Genomic DNA, 8,200 nt, shown 5'->3' on the forward strand with positions numbered 1-8,200 from the left:
GCGGAATTCCTTCTTCCTCCCACTGAATGGTACTTCCTGATTTAGCCATTCACTAGCTGACAAAGCCACCAAAGAAAGCCTATCCAGGAGAGCACAAAACAACTATAGAAGAAGGGTGAAGAAGGGTGTTTGTGCCCAAAAGCTTACAAAGAAGAATTTTTTCAACTATTTTAGTTGGTCTAATAACAGATACAGGTTTCCCTCACTTTATGTGTTCCTGGAAAATGAAACATAACTTGAATTCGCATAAAGGGAACCCACTTTACAATGTAACAAATAGGGATATGTTCCAGGGCCTCAAAGGTACTGACCCCTAGATCCACTTCTATCACTTTTACAAGACAATTTTGGTACTCACCAACAGCAGACAGTACACACAAGGACAGGGACATGGTAAATGTTTAGTGGCAACTACAGAAACATGTGTCACAGACAACGAGCGAGGAGTACAGATCCACACAGGAGACTATATTTTGGTGTGTGTCACTCCCACAATGCACCGCACAAAGCAGCTTACTGCGGGCTTCCACCACGCTGATCACATAGGAGTGAATTTACCTTGCATATAACGAATTTTTGGTATAAAAAGGGTCATTGCATAAGAGCGAATTCGCACATACAGAACCCGCATAAAGTGAGGGAAGCTTGTATCAGATTTACCCAAAGAACCAAATTGGGCCAGGCCCATCTGGGGGTAACAAAAATGGTTAGGGAGCTTGAGCATATGACTGATGAGTAGCGGCTGAGGGAACTGGGCTTATTTAGTCTGGAGAAGAGAAGACTGAGTGGGGATTTCATAAGCAGCCTTCAACTACCTGAAAGGTGGTTACAAAGAGGATGGAGCTAGACTGTTCTCAATGGTGGCAGATAACAGAACAAAGAGCAATGGTCTCAAGTTGCTCCCAGGGAAGTTTAGGTTAGATATTAGGGAAAACTTTACTCACTAGGAGGGTAGTAAAGCATTGGAGCAGGTTACCCAGAGAAATTTTGGAATCTCCTTCCTTGGAGGTTTTTAAGACCTGGCTAGACAAAGCATTGGCTGGGATGATATAGTTGGGGCTGCTTCTGCTTTGAGCAGGGGTTTGGACTTACTACATTACCTCGTGAGGTCCCTCTCAAACCTAATTTTCTATGATTCTATGATTCTCTGTACAAGTAACTAACGAAGCAGAAATTGAACTTTTAACATGTTTAGAAGTAGCAGACTGATGTCTACCCTCAGAGAGCCAAGTCAGCTTCCTTAAGGAATATGGGAGTGTTACCCAAAGGAGGGTGGGACTGGGCCCAGAATGCATGCTACGTGCACCTCTTTTGCCACACATTCAATTCAGTAGTAAAGATGAGCAGTTCTTCTGGTATAGCCAGCAGAGAAAGCATTTTTACATGAAAGCCCAGTGAATAGTACTCTGTACTCGGTATGAAAATTGAACACAGATTTTGCTGGACACTTGAGGCAAATTTTTCAGAGGTGATCTGTGATTTTGGTCACTTCATTTCTTGAGTAGCAAACCTAAGACATTAAGTTGTAGGGATGAGCATTTGCAACTGACAGTGAAGTCAGTTTGAGCTGCTTGTGTCCAGCATGTCCAAAAATCTGGCTTCAGTATCTCAAAACTGTACACACAGCCTCAGAGACATCCAGAATTAGTGGTCTTTTTTAAATCACTGGCCTTCATAGTCCCCCCAAAAGTGACTTGCCTCCCAGTGTCTAGTGTGCTACTTCTAAAACATCAGGCCTGGTTCAAAGTGTGGGATATACAGCTTCAAGGTCTGGGACCATACAAAAGTTGTGCTCATGGGCCTGTCTCCCAAGCTTCTTGCATCTTTAAGCCTTTTTCTTTCATCACATCTTCCACCCTGATCTCCTTTGAGATGCCTCCCCCAAGACAACCTGTACCTGAGCACTTATTTAGTATCTTGAAATTGTTCGAGTGAAGATATTAGCACCACATGACAGCTTGGGCTAAATTCTTTTTCACCTTCAGCTGCCTAAATGGGTAACTGCAGTTCTTTGCTCTTACACAGAGTTAAGAGCCTGTCTGCACCTGTGTAGTTACACGGGCCTGGTGCTTCTTTTCTGAGCATGTTCAGAAGGCAGAACCACAGTTACATAGTCTCAAAAGTTTAGTGGGAAAAAAACTGTCAGCAAGAGTTGCGGTGGTGGGGGAGGAGGGTGCTGGTGGCAGAGTGTGAGCACAAGGAAAACAAGCCGACTTAAGGGAAAGTGGCTCAGCAAGATGGATGCTGGCCTGAAGAGCAATGGGCCCTGGCTTCTACCCTTTAAAGCTTTTTTGTACCTTGGATTATTCATTGATACAAACTTTAACCATTTGAAATTGTTTATTGGCTAGACAGCAGTGGGATAGTTTCTGGCCACTTAGGACTAGGGTCTGGTCCCAGAATCCAAGGCCCCTATCCAATTCATGAAGCATTGATGTCACTATGCCACTGTCCCTCCTACTTGCTTGCCTCTTCTTGGCACCACACATTTTCCCCTCTTGGCTGTTCAGTGGACCAGCTTCAAGAGGAGCCCAATAGAGTACTGTGGGCAATGCCTAGTCTGTGGTTGGTTGGTTAGAGTTGGCCTTCTTTACTGGGAAGTAGGAGATTCAAGCTCAAGCCATCTCTGGGTGCCAGGCATAAAATCTGGGTCTCCTGGTCCCTGGGCAAGTGGTCTAATCACTAGACTATCGGGTTAAAAAGTGGGATGGCCCACCTCTTCTGTTTCACTTCCAGCAAGTACCTGGGTGATCCTATTCTGTCACAAGTGGAAACTGCATGTTAGGGCTAAAAATTGCAATTGTGCAGGTATACAATTGCCACTTAGGCACATAAAGGTGAAATAGCATTTAGGCCAGGTGTGGGCAAAATATGGTCCACAGACCAGATCTGGCCCACCAGGCAATTCCATCCAGCCCGCACAGCACCTCTGTAAGCCCTGGCCCTCACTGCCCTCTACAACAGCACTGCCAGGTGTGGCGGAGCACAAGTGGGGTGCCCGCCACTGAATGTGGGCTGCAGCAGGCTGGGAGTGTGCCAGCATGGAGGGCAGGCAGCCTGGAGACACCCTGGGGAGTCATTCTCAAGGGGGAGGTGTGTGGTGGAGCACCAGTGGGGTGCTTGCCACTTAGGAGCCACTGCAGGCTCTGAGTCAGCCTGCCTGTGAGCAGCAGGGAGAAGCTTCCCCCTTAGGAACCATTTTAAGGGGGAAGGTGGGTGGCCACTTTAAGGACTGAGGCAGGCAGCCAGCAGGTGCCTGATGAGGATGGTCATTTTCAAACAAAGGCCAGCCAGAAAGGGTGAGCATTTGGCTTCTAGCAGTTGAGTGAGCAGTATCACCCGGCTCTCTTGCTGCTCAGGGACACTTCAGAGGTAAGGGGGAGGCTATGGGGAAGGAGGAGGCATCATTGATCCTGGACATGACCTGAAAGTGCAGCCTGTCAGGATTGGGAGAACTGGTGGGACTGCCGGTGGTGGGGCAGGGCTACTTCAATGCCAGGACCAAGAACCTCCCCGATGTAAGGCGGGTTGGGGCACCTAAATCCCTGCCCCCACCATCCGGTGGATTACTATAACATCGGAGGGAAGAAGGGCCAGGCATGCCCGTGTGGGGCACCTGAGCCTGTTAGGGGTGTAAGACCCTGGAGAGAGGGTAGTAGGGGCCAGGCATGTCCGTACAAAGGGCACCCAAGCCCGTTGGGTGAAAGACCCTGCGAGCTCCACAAAGGGGTAAGAAGAAGGGAGAGAGTTGGAAGGCCCCGTGTACACCTCTAGACAGGAGGCCGGGTGCTAGACCAAGAGAGTTAGGTCCAGTGTGTGCCTCCAGAAAGGAGACTGGGTGCCAGGCCGAGTGAGTTGAGGCCCTGGGGAGAGGGGTTGGCTTAGTCCATGTAAGCCTTAGGGTGCCTGAGGCCACAAGTGGGCCTAAAGCTGGAAAAGGCAGCAGAGTGAGAGTGATTAGTAAACAGGGGGTGTCATCAGACCTTGAGGGGAGCGGCTGGGGTGTGATATCTGGCATGAGATGAGGGGTGGAGTTGGCCTAGTGCTTTGTGAATCGCTCAGTCCTGTTGAGATGAGGACCACGGGGGAGGCCTGAAAGACTGTGCCAGGGCTGACTGAAGGGTGAAAAGCGAAGCCCAAGGATCTCCATGAGTAGGGCAGTATGAGTGTGGCCCCAAAGAGGGTGGCATGATAGAGACTGGGTGAGAGCTGGTGGTGTGAGAGAGGCCCTGGTGAGAGAGGGGTCGTGTGTGTGTGTCCTGTAACAGGGCAGAATGGAAGAGGCTCAACACTGTGCCGAGTTGGGCCCGGCCTCAGGCCGGGACATTGCACAGCTGTGAGAACCATCTGCGAGGCATGGGATACATATAAAGGCAGATTGGAGCATGTACATTTGGCCCTTGTCATCAGGGCAGTCGAAGGGCAGCCTCCCTCCTAACTAACAACGTAATTATTTACTAACAAGACGTGGCAGATGAGCAGGAGGGCAGCTTGTCCAAAGACAGGTGGGTGACCAGCACTGTGACTTGTTGGAGGGAAGTCCCACTCATCACACCAGGTCTTAAATATGAAATTGTCATATTGGAAGCACAAAATCATAGTATTTGCTGAAAAACTATCGTACACTGAAAAAATATGCAAATAAGTTTTCTTATTTACTATATAACTAGCAAATTGCCCATCAAGGCCCCACTCCTCCCCTCCCCTCCCCTCCCCCCGCCGCATCGGGCCCGGGGTCCGGGGCCACGCCACTTGCCGCTGCCACCTCCAAGGAGCAGGCAGGGAGGGAGGCCAGTGTGCTGGTCTTGCCCCTCCACTCTGTTCCTGCAGACATGGCTGCACTCCACTGCCACCTCCTGTCTGAAACGCTGTTGGAGCACACTGGTTTTTGCAGACAACCAACCAGAGTGCGAATAAAGCCTTACGGACAGACAGATTAAGGTTTTTATAATATTGGAATGTGGGTGAGAGCTGAGTCATCAAAGTTGAAGCATTTCTTTATTTTGAGGTAGGCAGCCATAAGAAAGTGCTGACAGAAAACCTAAAAGTTGGTGAAGACTCCCTGAGAGTGACTTGGGTTTTGCATATGCTGCATCAATTAGCTGCCTCAAAAATGATCTTGCATTTTGAATACTTTTACTATTATTGATCATACATCGTACAAGGGTTGAAATTATTGCATAAATATGATGATTATTGTACACCTGGCAACACTGCTCTACAAGCCAGCATATCCTTGCAGGAGGTGCAGCTCTGGTTACTAAGCAACTACCCCCCCCCCCGACCCACCCCAGCCCTAAGCTAGGGGGTCACTAGAGACAAGGAGACTCTGCCTGGCAGAGCCTGTATCAGGTCACCCCATGGCTGTTCCAGCCTCCCTGTGTGCGAGACTGGGAATTCAGGTAGAAGCCCCACCAGGCAGGGGTCATGGACTCCCAGTGGGGGTAAGGGGGCAGGAGTGTGGGGAGCTGTGTGCTGTGGGGCCAGGTTGGGCTGGCCCTGCATGCTGCAGGAGTGCAGGAGCTGTAGTTATGGGGCTGGGTTGGACTGGCCCCACTCACAGCCACCATGTGTGCCAAGGACTGGGGTGGGAGTGCAGGGAGCTGTGCGCTATGGGGCCAGGCAGGGCTGGCTGCTTGTTGCCACCACATGCAGCTCCAGGGACTCCAAGGACCCCCCACCTCTCCCCATCCTTCACACAGTCTCAGCTCCCACTACACCCCCCAACCCTAATGACACACCCTGTACTGTACCCAGACCCCTCCACACCACTCCCCCACCCACCATATCCACATCCTACCACATACAGTATACAAGAGTAAGACTTTATTTTGAGCTATTATGCAACTGCCTCTAGATACACTACACAAACACACATAAATCAGGACCAAAATATTTTTAAATAAAATTAAAATGTTCTATAGTAGATAGTTTTTTGGGATTTTTTTTAGTATATGATTTGGGATTTTTCCCCAGTTCAAGATAGCAATCCTCCCCCACCCCCCACCCTGCCCCAAGTGTACTTCTGTGGCAAGGGGAGGGACTTTCAGTACTAAAGACCAATGCTTAGGGGCAGAATTTCTGGTCCCAAAATGGTGACCAGGGGGTGGGTCACCTGTCAAGGGGCAGGGTTACCATTGCAGTCCTCGACAACTCACCAAAACTCATTAAGTGGCCCTCCAGCCAAAATAATTGCCCACCCTTGTCCATTCATGTTCTTGAAGGCCTGCATTCCCTTACTGAACTTATCATAGGCTTTCTGAGAAATTGCGTGCCATTACTGCTCGTGACTACTTCTTGTTGATTTCTGATCACAGATGACAAATGGAATGACTGGGAAACTTGTTGGTACCTCTAGTGCTTCTCCAGATTTGTGTGCCTTCACCCAGCTCCAGTCTGATGGTGGGGTTGCAAGGGACCATACCTGAGGTTGCTCCTTTTATTTCTTCATTCCTTTGTGCTTTCATATGAAGATACCTGTGGCCTAAGCCTTAGATTAGGATACAACTCTGGTACTCGCTACTACTGCTCTGGAACTAGAAGAGGATTTATGGAGACTTACTAACCTAACAAAGCCCCCCATTATGTCAGGGTTTGCTGAGAACAGGATAAGTATAGCAACTCCAAGTGGTATGCTAAGCTAGAAAGATGACCCTTCTGCACATCGGTTGGGGGCTCATCTTGGGATGGAATGATCTCTTTCTTGTCTCTTTGTAGTACCTGCAGTGTATGTCAGGTCTTTCAGAAACTGAATGCAGTTCCCCACTCTAACTCTTACATAAAGCACCATAAAGCACCCCCCCAGCACGATAGGGGTCAGTGGGATCAATTCGCACAAGGCGAGAATGGGGGCATGGGGAGGGGGCTCGGATCCACCTGCCCCACCTCCAGCTCAGGCCTGGCAAACCCCAGCCAGCAGCTGCATCAGCCCAACCCTGATTGTACAAAAAAATTAACCCTAGGGAACACAAGTTCCCTAATGTGCTCTAAAGTAGAGTGAGTTCATCTGATACCTCCTTTGAGGAGGGGTAATTTTTTGTGTGATGAGCCACTTCAAATGTGCTCTGTAGCCATGCATGTGAGTTGCAGCATAGCTGTCGAGCATTTTCAGGGAGCTGATGAGGTGAAAAATGTAACTTCTGTCTGCACCCTAGGTGTCACTGGCTAATGACCTCCTTTTATGTCTAAAAGGAGCAATATTGATAAACTTTGACCAGAGGAAAGAAAGGTAACATTAAGTGATTTAAAAAAAACCAATATGCTAGCTTGCACTTAAACTAGTCAAGCTCTATTGTGCACAAGAAACTTAAATAATCACACAATATTTAAGGCACTCTAAGCCCTAATTACTTCCTTTATTTTTCCACAGTTGCAATTGCTTTATGGCAAATCATCTTCAGATATTTTTAGGCAGCACCCAGAATACTGAAACAACATGATTTTGATTTAAGCTCCTGGGCACTCCTGCAATGTGAATATTAAATCACATCTGTTTAAGACTGTAAAATCATCAAGGAAGAGACTGCTTCTCCATATATGTATGTACAGCAAATAGCAAAACGGGGCCCTGAGTGGCTGCTACTAGAATATAAATAATACATTGATAAATCACTGTAGCTGGAGGGGACAGCTGACAATGATGAGTACTGTGCAATACGTAAGTTCTTATTTACAGAAATAACATTGACTCTACAAATCCCTACTCAGGAAGCAGTTACCATTCAGATATGTCAATCCTGAGGCTTCATGCCTCCCCCACTTGTGGAAATAATGAGCCACAGCAGGGAGAAAACAAGATAATTTCACCACACTCGCAAGCCCTGGAAAGCTTTTGATCCCTATATTTTTGTCTTATGTTCATTTGATATTGTTGTGATTTTATTTCTCACTTTTATATAACATAATTTTGCTACTGACTTGATTGTTCAGTAGAAAATAATTAGCAGGTAGCACAAACATCTTGCTGGCAGTGACAGGGCCCCAGGGGTCTTTCATTAGAACTAGCTTTTCAATTACAAACTGTACTTTTTAGCACAGAGTTTCTGTTCAATAAAGTCCTGACCCAGTGGACTCAACGTTCATAAATTCTGCAAACCAATTCAAGAAGCTCAGCACCATGAAGCACAGAAAGAATAAACGTGCATTTTTTTAGCCATATGACATCAACTTATAATTAGCTTGTAGCACTCAAATTAGTGCA

The sequence above is a fragment of the Alligator sinensis genome, unplaced genomic scaffold (assembly GCF_000455745.1).
Source record: "Alligator sinensis unplaced genomic scaffold, ASM45574v1 scaffold161_1, whole genome shotgun sequence".
NCBI classification, from domain to species: Eukaryota; Metazoa; Chordata; order Crocodylia; family Alligatoridae; genus Alligator; species Alligator sinensis.